Source organism: Diadema antillarum, unplaced genomic scaffold (genome assembly GCF_040938485.1).
Source record: "Diadema antillarum isolate AM-2024a unplaced genomic scaffold, OU_Dant_1.0 seq00000599_RagTag, whole genome shotgun sequence".
NCBI classification, from domain to species: domain Eukaryota; kingdom Metazoa; phylum Echinodermata; class Echinoidea; order Diadematoida; family Diadematidae; genus Diadema; species Diadema antillarum.
Genome location: NW_027271529.1, coordinates 705,371 through 717,731, shown reverse-complemented (window position 1 = coordinate 717,731; position 12,361 = coordinate 705,371).

The following is a 12,361-nucleotide window of genomic DNA, read 5'->3' as shown; positions in this document are numbered from 1 at the left end:
TGTGGTTACAAGCATTACAGCAAGTGTTGTGATTAGATATCAGATTGGAAGTATGCATACACAAATGATTAGAACAAAGTATGTATACATTCTGAGAAGTGTTGGCGAAAGTAAACCTGTTGCATGATCAGGTGGAGACTTTTCACAATGATGTACACATGGATTGAGTAAAACAATCAATTCAGCAGTAGTTTGCCTTGAGCTGTGAGTAGTATGTTATTGCATGTGTACATATAAACAAGAAAATGTGAAGATGCATAATGCTGGGGCCTTCAAACAAAACAGTGCATGTCTAGCTATTTTGTTTATCCAAAAAATTAGAAGTCAACAAGCTTAGCTTGGATGACTTTGAATGAATATTAATTGTACACTTCACTTTCAACTCTTCCGTGGTTTCTCCAATCCTGAGCTCCTCCAAGCAGCTTTTTCTCTCCCTTAGAAAAAAAAAATGGAATTAACAAAAGTACCAACGTTTGTTGCAACTTAATGCTGCAGTATCAGACCAGATCATGTCATCTACTTTTTAAATTCAATTTACAAGTCTGATTTGGGTCATCGGCCTCCACTTCGCCTGACTGCTGCTAAGTTGCAGAAAACACAAGTGGAATGTGTACGTCAAATTACACAAAAAAGGTCACGTGCCAGGTGGTTCTTTCAACTCAGTGATGATTTCAGACTGCTAAGTGATCGGCAATCATCAACACTGCCGTGAGGCGTGTGCTGTGGGAGTCTCCGATTGGCCCTCTAAAGTTAATTGCCAGCCGGAGTGACTTCTAGATTCCAAGAGTACGGTTTGCTGCATCTCACCACATCCAAATGCCAACAGCCTTGATAAATGGCGTCGTTTCCAGATAGTGTGCCAGTTTTAGATTATGATACTCGTCATCCAATATCAGTTATGTGCCATCCATACTTACGGGCTTCTAGTAAAGTAGTCTATTTAAGTGCTGTTGCAGTAGACAATCCTTGTTATCTTAGCGTGCATGAGCTTGTTTGCGAGGCACTTCGTAGAAAATGCGTCATGAAGTGAATAAATATCTTACAAACAAACAGTAGAAGAAAAAAAAAATGCCTGTGGCTTGAAGAATGTTTCATCTGAAGCCATTGACTTGTGTGTGCCAGAAATATTAACAACTCAAAATGAATGACAGTACACTTCTGTAATGAATTTGTAAGGAACCGTAATGGTGCTAGTCTCGTAACCGGCATGGCATACGTGTTGTGCCAAACCTGTGACAGAAACAAATGAAATGCTCCCCATGCTGATTAGATGTACTGTTGAATGTCCTGATAATGAGATACCTGATATAATGAAGTGATTTTGCAGGTTCCATTCTGTTTATATTCTTCCTTTTTTATCCCTGATAAAACGAGATACCTAATATAGAGTAATTATCCATATTATATGTACGGGGACAGTTTCATTTGTTGATGGAACTACCGTACTCAATCTGGTGAGAGATTACTCTCAATTCCTGTAATATTTGTGAGTAACTCCCGCTTTTGTTTTTTAGTATGACAAGCACACTCGATGCTCTTTCGCTGTTTCATTGATGAATGAAACTGACCCTGATGCAAATAGGCACCCTGTCGCAAACATAGAAAATTACTCTAGCCGTTAAATTTCAGGGGTCCCAAGTAGCTCTCTATAATTAGGTTTCCCTGTACTATAAAGGTCAAGAGAGTGTACCAGTGGCAGAGCAGTACACATCACAACCGCTTAGTGATATCTCCGTGCTTGTCACAGTGCGTGAGGAATTAGAAAGGATGCCTGCATGTGGTATTATTGGCAAAGAGCTAGGTATTTAACTGCGCTCTCCACTAACTTCAGCTGCCACTGACCATGCAGCATTACAAAGCTTTGCGGCACTGGAGCAGTGTCCAGTCACATTGGAAAGGAGCAAACCAGGCTTGCTTGGAGCACACACAGCTCTCAGGGCACTACCGTCTCCTCTCTATTAATATATTCCTTTGCATCTCATTCAGCAAATCGTTCCTCACTCACTTGAGAGTGCTGTGGTTCAACGACCCAAGGTTCTGGGACCGTCAACAGGAGAGCCCGGGGTTCAAGCCCCACCAGGCGCGTGCATCTATGGACTGCATGTTTATCTGCTGTGCCCCTGTCAGTTACAAGTAAGAATGGCACCCTTCAGAGGGGTAATAAATGATGCTGGAGGAGTCCACTGGTAGAATAGTGCCAACACTGCAAGAGGCTACCCCTTGTAAATGTGATATTTATCGTCTCGATTGTCATTATAATGATGATTATTCTGATAAGCTTTGTGCCACCTTTTCAAGACCATGGTTGCCATGTAACAATTCAGTTTTTATGTCTCTTTCAGGGGGCTTCCCTTTGCAGCTGCTTTCAGGTCAACAACAGGCATTTTTTTTTTTCATTTTAGTTAATCAATCCAGTATATGTAGTACTGAATGCATCACAGTTGCCCCCTCCCCCCCCAAAAAAAAACAAAAAAAAAATGATGAACAAGGAAGAAAAATACAAGATTAGTTAGTGAGTAAGCAATGCAGCTGAAAAGTGGAACAATCAATCTATGTCCTCGTAAATGCCATTTACTTGTCAGTTATATTAAGAATGGTTGTATGTTTGCCTTTTTCATCAGATGGACTTCAGAAATCATATCAAACTAATTGCAGCGCACCGCTTGGCACGGTAGCTTCTCTGAGACACATGATCAACATCAAATGCTGCTTCTTTTCTCAAAAGAGGTGCATACACTCAACAAAAATTAAAGTTTGTCAAGTGGCATCGGTGCTAGCAACCAGCAAATAAGCCTCTAGTATGGCTGTGCTGTTAATGTTGAACGAGAGCAGAGAAAATATGGCGTTGGAAAGGCTAAGTGGTATCTGTTCAGCACCAGACATGAAACATGCCTGACCTTTGCGGTGGGATGCCAATATTAATATTTCGTATCATGATTTTTATGCCTCAATGGGTAGGGGATGGGGGTAGTTTTCATTATTTTTGTGGTTTTTTTTTTTCTCTCACTTGTTTTCTCGGAGGTGCTATGAAAGTAGAAATCATGAAAATAATCGTTCAGCATTGTCATCCATAGTTACTGTATATGTTGAGAAATTGCATCTGGTGGCTGGTTTGAAAACCGAAGAGCCCCAGACAGCTGGTAACGGAATGTCGTTGTGTAGTCACCAATACAAATACATTACCTAATGTACTGTACATTGTAGTATGTGTGTGTCATATCACTCAAGTTATGCATGATAAAGCTATTATGATATATCCTTTGAAGAAATGTATACATTCGCCATATATGCTGTATTTTCTGTTTTTTGAATCTGATATGTTCAGCTATTCATGAATGGAAAATATGAACAAAATTTGCATGAACCCAAATTAAGGTGTTGCTTTAACAAAAGGAATGAAATGTAAAAATGAAAAGTAATGAAAAAGCAAAGAAAATGTGCTAAAAAAAGAAGAAGCTATTAACACCTTGGTTTGGGTTAAATATCAATAGTATTGCAATTGAAATCTTCATTTAAAAACTATGAGTATTTATGCATTTAACAAAAGCTTTACAAATTACATTTTGTCTGTTTATCCAAAGGAGCTTGCATCTTAAGGAGACTTTGCTGTAGATATTCAGCTTGTTTGTCAGAGTAGAATTCAATGTGAACCTTAACACACCCCCAAAAGGGTCTAAAGTGCGTGGCTAGCCATCTTTTTACACTTTTTGCTTGTGAAGTTTGTGCGATATTATATATTCTCTAGATGTTGTTGCCCCAGTATAACTGGACTAATTTGTAGTGTAGGAGTAATTTTGTATGTGTGTACTCTTGACTGTGACATCTGAAATTCTTGAGAGAGAGATATCTGCATGAGAAATGTTCGTGTGGAATAATTTTTCTTCGTTGGTAGGACTCTAATGCCCTATTAAAGAAAAGAAACAAATCTCTTCCACAAAATCCATTTGGGATACTGGCAAGGTTCCCCAACGTTTCACAATTTAGCTGGACTCGAATGATATGATGTTGTGTGAACTTGTTCGAAGACAGTATGTCAGTGGTGGTCTGCTTGATATTCCAAGCAACATGACATAGTTTACTATATATTTTCAATGCATGTCGTAGCATACACTAAAGTGCTAAGTTTGTGTACCGGAGATGGTGTATTCATAATTCTGCCGGTATCACACGAATTCTGTCGCAAAATCAAAAGTGTGCTCTCTGTCTCTCGTTATAGTGGCAGTGTTTTTGACTCTATCTGTAGATGTAGTGTCTCAAAGCTGAGAGCGACCACAACTGGAGATTTACAGGTAGTGGTGCTCCTTTGCCAGCCCTCTCTCAGCTACCGACACAGTTTCATCCAGAGATTGTAAATTTGTGTCGAAAGTATTTCTTGTCCATCCTGCTCGTAAATATTGCGTTAAGAATTGGGCAGTGAGTTGCTCGTTACAGGCAGTTGTGATCCAGTCATCATCCTTTCATTTTCCGAGCATGGGGAGAGTATCTTCCGCTTGCGCTCAAAAGACCCAGTAACATGAAGATTCATGGGTTGTTCAATTCATTCACTGCCCACCGGGGTACATTCCAAAACCACAAATAGCACCGGTCGGCGAATATGTGCATTGAAGCTTACGCTTACCGGCACCAGTCGACCTCAGTCGAGATTCTTCGGCTGTGTGTGTTATAAAGATCAGTGATAAAGTTGTACACACTTTGTTACAGCGGGGGACTCTTGAAAATATCCGAGCTGGGTCAGCCTTCCGACACCATGGTACCCCCCATGCTAACTGGGTCTTCGAGATGACAGAGTTTGATTTGACCAGTCGATCTCGCATGCTAGCCTTGGATCTCACATTGTCTTAGACTTAAATCCAACTTGTCTGTTTGATCTTTATAAGCTTCGCAACTTTTTTAATCACTTGGTGAAAATTTGCAAAGGAGGACTGCTACCTTGAAAGCTTCAGAGTGTGTTTCCATCTTTGTAGCTGTAATAAGTATACCAAAAAAAAAAAATAGACCAGAAAGCAAACCAGTAGGTCTGAAATTCTTCAAAAGATAAGACTACTTGGTGAGTATTCTATGGTGTTTGTAAATAGCCAAATTTTAGTAGTGTAGCAAAAATCTACAATTAATGTGTTTTTTTTTTTTTTTGTGCATGAAACTAGATATAAAGAAATAGCTATTGAAGATGCTTGGTCTTTTGGTATTGTTTCTAGCAAAAGTTAAAATCCTAAGGCCTATTCATTACACATATATCAAATGCTTATTTCACTCACCAAATGCAAAAACAAATTGTGGTTTGTGTTTTTTGACATTTTTTACTTGTGCTACTAATTTTCTTCCCTTTCAATGTGTTATAGTGTGTGTCTGTGTCTGTGTGTGTTCTTGTAAATGGCTTCAATTGGGGACATTGGTTAGTTTCACACTGGGCAACCTGGGATACATTTTACACGAGGGTAGTCAAAACAGAGTAGTTAATGAGAAAGCACCCTAGGAGTGGGTCCTACCTTTAATAGAGGTATATACACCTGTACTACACCTTCCCATGCTGCACAACAGTGCCTGTATATGTGCGTGAATAGTAGGCCTACTTCACACTAGGCAAATGGGGAAACTCAGATTTTTTGTTTGGTACATCTTTGATTATTGAGTATGCACCCCTGCTCTACATGAAACATAATTTGAGTATGAATTCGCTGGTTTTCCAATTCACTTTAATGGTCAATTTACCAAAATAAAGAAAAATATATTTTTCAGAAACAAGTCATGCGGACCTCCCACCTATTCTAAATTTCTGAGGAGGGAATCTGAATTTTGACCCTTGCCAGCTCTTGTGTCAGTAGGAATTTCCTATTTTTCTTGATGATTTTACTACACACTCCGGTGGGAACTGCTCTCTCTTTCTTACTTTTGAGCCAAATCATCCTTCTTCTTTTTTCAGTCAGAAAGCTTAGGAAGTCTGAATGATATATAATGCACAGTTACCTTGAGCAAGCTATAATGTAGGCCTATCCCTGGTTGAAGCTTCTTACAAGAGTGTGTGTTTGTGTATTTGGGGGGAAGGGTGGGTGGGTTGGATGGGGCTGACAGGAAAGTTATATGCTGACAATCAACTTTTTTTTTTCAATAGAGAGTGTATGACATCAATGAAATTGGAATGTGGCGTCCTTGTTACTGGTTTTGTTGTGGGTTTTTTTTTTCAGTAATCAAGATTTGTTAATACCCTTCCATCAGTCTGCATAAACTGCAAATTAGTCTTGGCTGCCAGCCTCTTTGTAGCCACTGCCTGAGATGGGTTTCATTTTCAGAAATGTGCATAAACTACAAATTAACAGTAATAATCGTTACCATGGTAACAACTGCAATATGCACTGCTGGGTGGTAGTTGCTCACATGGAAGTGATTGATGTCTTATTTTAGCAATTATGTAAAGTTTTTTTGTGGAACAAGAATGGTCTTTAGCTAGATGCTTTGTTGTGGGCATCTATGTAGGGACAGCGTTTTCACTTTTGCCATGTGTACATGTACAGGCCTACTGTTTCCCTTATGTGACTTGCTAGTCTACATTCAGGCTATGTCATCGATCAGAGTTCTGCAGGTTATTAATTTCCCAATTATTATTTTTTTTTCCTGCTGACAGTATTATGAGTCTCATAGTATTCTGTTACTTTTCTATAACTATGAATTGCCAAATGTTCCCTGTCACACACAGATCGTTTCTCAATGAACCTTTTCTAAATGATTAATTGCGGTATATTAGAAAAATGATGGCTTGATAGTAATGTAATCAGCAGTCATCATATTTGTGTCAAAAATCTAAACTTAGTATTGCCATCATTGTTATGATTGCTATTTTGTGTATTAACAGTATTGCCATTATTATTATTGTTATCATCCTTGTTATTATTGTTTTGTCATCATCACTGAGAGCATAGTAATCATCATCATCACCATTATTACTAGTGTCAACCATGAACATATTATGCTGCTTATTGCTGTATCCATGGCAACAGGGACCAAGAGAAATTTTCTTCCCACCAGGTCTTCTGATGGCATCAATATGCGTGCTCCCATTCTCATTCATATCAACCCCTTGAAGACTAGTCCCGTGCACGTTGTAGCAAAATCAGCCCATCTTCAACGGGTTAGCCCATGGGTACCGGTACGCCCTCTTTTCGCTTTGTCAAATTAGGGATACAATCTTCATCATAGGCTGATGTTTCATCCGTTCTTGGCACGAAATTTCCCAAGCATACTATACTCTTGGTCCTGTACTGTTCTGTGCGAAACACAGGGGGAGAAAATTGTGCCGTTACTCAACTTGCGCATTCTGTGTAATCCTGTTCTGTGTGTTGTGTAACAGATATTTGTGAGGCACGCATTTTGCAAACAAAACAATTGCCTTTAATAAGGTTTGCGTGAATAGTCCTTTCCGTTTGCAGTTGTGATGATATTGCCTGCATTGAATTCTTCCAGTAATGTAGACAAAGAGGTTTATCCCTTGTTAAAGATGTTGATCAGATCATCATCATATGCTGCTCCATGCCACTGACTTTTGTCCTCAGATGGTTATCTGAACAAGGTGTCTCATGTCAATAAACCCTGTAAGATTAACAGCACAGGAATACTGAAACCGTAAGATATTATCAATATCCATTACATGATTACTGTAAAAGTGGATATTTTCGCACGACAAATTTTTCGCGCTCAGCGGGGTAAGAAGAGTTTCGCATCTTTTTAATTCCGCGGAATTAAGACCTCAACTACTGGAATATATGGCAGGCAAAAATATTCATGTGCTTTTATTTTCGCGCTAGTTTCTGGTTGCACGAAATGCGCGAAAATTTCAACACCGCGAAAATTTCTACTTTTACAGTAGGTAATTGTCTGTTTTCTCCTGGCTATGAACCGCATAATTCTGTATGTTCTTTTCAATTTGACTTTCAACTACCATTTATCGTCATAATTGGCACATCTCATATGTAATCCTCAAGGTTGGCATTTTTAGGCTCTGTGAGAAAAAAAGAAGAAATACATACTGTTGTTATAAATGTTTGCATCAACTGTGGTTGAGTCAATGAATTCCAGCACATTGAAAGTTTACTTCATGTAATCTTGCACCAATGATACAGTATATTTAGTGAATGCCATCGATGGTTACTATCAGTCAACTGTATCCAGCTGTTGGTACAGTTAACCTGTGGTAATTTATTCATGTGAGCTTTGTGGGGATGTCCCCACCCCCAATCCCTGTACGAACTTCAGAATAATCATTTGATATTTCATGCCTGGAGAAATAGATGGGATTAAGTATTTTCCAGCCATTATCCATACATGTCTTCACTCTGCTACCATTTGCACCTTGTGAATTCATAGCTGAAGGGACGGGACTTTTACAGTGTGTTTGGCTTGTTTGTAGCCCAAGCGTGCATATCATTATGCCCCATTTCTTATACCTGAAACAAACCACTAGAGATTGACTGTCATGATATCTTGCTGAGAAGAAATCATTGTAAACACTGTTGTTACTTCACATTTCATCCAACAAATAGGTACTAACGATCAAAGAATTACATTTTATGTGCTATAAACAGATATGTTTTGTTATGAGGGGTAGATACGTTTAGCATTAAATGCGTTAAAAATACTTGTGCTATTCATTTACACAAGGGTAGGTAGGTACTGTAGGAAGAATTTTGTACATGGGAGCACTGAGGTCCAACTGTGAGTGAGTTCATTGAGTGTGAGTTGCTCTTTTGCTCTTCAAATCACTTACTGTGATTTTAAAATTATTTAAAAACAAATTAAATTATAAACTATCAGTATTTTTAAAACTACATATGTAAGTTCCCAAAAATGACCTTGTACAACATTTGTGGTTAGGTAGACAGTTTTTTTTTTTTTAAATTTGTGTCTTCGTAGCAAAGCTACTTTTTATGTCATTTTTCCTGTATTTTGTCCTCTTAAAACCAAAAAGCATATCCCTTTGTTTGTTTGTGTATGTGTCCCTGTGCCATTTTGTTCACAACATTAAATGTCATTCTGACACAAAACAAAAACTTGCAAAGATGTGTTCGACTCCTTACTGACAGACAGTTATTTTGTGATGGCTAGAGCCACAAGGGTATTTGTAATCTGGGGGGTGATTCTGCAAAAGGCTTCCTGAAAACTTCAATATCTGTTCATGTCTGGATAAGAGAATACGAGAGTCTCCCCGATTTTCAATTTTTTCCAATTAAGATGCATGTAACACACAGGTATATCCCAGACTGCTGATTTGGAATCTTGTCTGATTTTGATGTGTGAATGTTGACAGCCCAGGGGGGTGTTTCATAAAGCTGTTTGTAAAGTTACGAACAACTTACGAGCGACTGGTGATCAGTTCTGATGTGCTATACTTATCAGAATTTCCATAATTCAGCACAAGAACTGATCACCAGTCGCTTGTAAGTTGTTCATAACTTTGGGCCCTGGTTATTAACTCTCTTCTTGAGATTTATTGAATAGCTTCATAGCCCCTCTGTTTCAGAACTGATGAAATACTTTTATCCACTATTCAGATGCTCTGTAACTGTTCCTTCAAGGGAAACACGGCTCACATTAAGGCCGCCGCACACTTTATGACTTTCGGTCGCGAGACTGACAGACTCTGGATCTGAAATATACAAGCGTGTTTACTCTGAGGCTATTGTGAATTATTTTGAATCCGTGTCTGTCGGTCGTGTGACCGAAAGTCGTATAGGGTGCAGTGGTCTTTACATGCACCATACATATAATATATTTCGACATGAGCCTTCTCTTTCTTCACTTCGTTCTTCTCTTTGGTTTCATGAATCTTCACTTCTCTCTCCTATCTCGATTTTCCTACCTTCAACTCCTCCCTCTTCCTCTTCCCTTCTATTTCATCTTTCTCCTCCTAACGATGTTCAAACATCTTACTTAATTCTCACTCTACTCTTCCTTACCACTCTCTCTCTTCCCTTCTCTACCGTCTTCACGAGTGCAACTTCAACTTCCAGCCCATTACTGTCCTCCACTCTTCACTTTTTGCCCTCCTTACAACCCCCATATGTTGCTTCCCTCTTCAATTCTCCTCTTTCTAGGCTCTTCTTCTGCCAAGCAATGATCCGGTTAAGGAATACATACACATGGTGTCACCGCAAACCTCTCTCCATCAGTTACTTCACCATGCAAACCTTCAAGCAACACACACCTTCAGCTTTGTTGGCCCATATAATATTATATGTACATGCACGTGGAATGCCCAACCAGCGAAAGTAAATTACTGTGGTCTTGTTATAAACATGTTCACTGTAATTTAATACCGCCACAGGTACGTTCCAGGATGTTGCGTGGTTCACTCTGTCCCATTCAATTCAACTTGTCTTGCTAACAACTTACAGTGCAATAATCCATACCATATCAAGTCAGTAATTTGTACGAAAGAAAGAAGAGAAGGAGGATAGCAGAAAGGAGGCGAGGGAAAGGAAGGTAAAGAACGTTTTTGTGAGGATTGCAAGAGTCTGCATACAACCACAATATCCTCATGCAGCACATTCTTGCTGTACAATGACACGAGACACACATTCCAATGAATTTCCAAAGTGGCATATAATTCCAACATACAAAGTTACAACATTACAAGGTAAGAGGAGATAATTCTGTACTATACATCATATTTACATCAAATATTAATATGCACATTAAATATTCTTCTGTCCTCAAAATCAGAGAAAACAAAAAATCAAATATATCTCCCAGTCCACAGACTTAGAATATTGTACATAGTGGGTGCTTGATGGAAAACAAAGTTATAGCAAAAAAAGGCACAGAGAGAAATGCATATAATGTATTTACTTTAAAGAGCACTTTAGTAAGAGGAGCTGATGTGCACTTCACATGGAATTCGATGTGTATATCTTCTGAAGTATCTCTTAGCAATACAGCATAGTTTTTATACATATGTATTTTTAAAAAAAGTAAATACAATCTTTATCAGTTTATCCTCTCTACCAAAGAGAAATCAGTAAAATACAGTAAAATACACTGGCATAATACGTCTATAGCCTGATGAGCAGTACATGATAAATTCAATTCTCTATTGAAGGGTGGATCACCCCTTCAGTCTAGGGCTGTATTTGAAGAGATCATCACAAATTCAAAATTTCATCACAGACAATTAATACATCAAATATGAATACATGGACGGATTGTGACGCCATAACAATCTTTTATAAGGCAGCAAATTAAGGACAGTAAATTTCACGTCATCCTTCACTAAACTCGTCTTCATTTGCACAAGTGTCGGGCAGTTGCATGTTGTTCTTGGTGGCTTTCTGATGACTATTAATAGTTCAGCCCTGCTGAAGAACATTGTGTGTAGATATTATTGGCATAGTATGAGAAGTTGGAAGAAGCAAGATATCAAGTAATTGTATAAACTAGAAATATCGCTACGGCGACTGGTATGCCTCCGCCATAATGCATGGTTCTCCTAATAGGTCTATAGTACAATGTCTTGACAATGTGTGATGACAGATTCACACAATTGGCAAAATATTAAAATGACCGGTTTGCCACATATGTGCTGAATGTTCACTTTCCTAGAACTAGGTTCAATTTGATGAATGATTAAAATGTCAGAGTGCAGGTATTTGGGGAACTGATGATTTTTACTTGACTTTTGGCCCTTTTATAAGCTTATGCATTGAGTAATTTTCAAGGTATTGAGAAAAAGTATCATTTCAGTATCAAATGGTAAAATAGCATTATCTAAACCTGGCCTTTGACCTTTGACCTCACAGTTCCAAAGAGAATCACTGTTAGGTAGAACATGCATAAATATGTAAGTTTCATGATGATACCTTGAGTTACTTTCGAGATATGGAGGAAAAAGTGCAATTTAGCACTTTCACTTGACCTTTGACCTTTTGACCTTTTGGCAAGAAACTTCCCACAGAATATATATTGGGTAATACATGCATACATCAAGTTAAAAAAAAAAAAAAAAAAAAAAAACCTTCAGGCATTGCATTTTAAGGAAAGTAGTGATATTTTGAGGAGTAAAGTAGTGATATTTTGAGGAGTAAAGTAGTGATATTTTGAGGAGTTGACCTTGACCTTTGACCCCCTGACCTTTGAACCATGACCCCCAACTTCCCTAGATAATCACTGCTCATCGGTACAAGCATATATACTAAGTTCCATGAAGATACCTTGAACCATTTGCGAGATATGGAGAAAAACATGAAATTTCAATCTTTTTTTTTCCAAAATAACCTGTGACCTTTGACCTTTGACCCTGTGACCCTAAAATCCACACAAAGTATTATCCCCCCAGGGTATACCCTCATACCAAGTTTGATGTAAAACCACCACATGG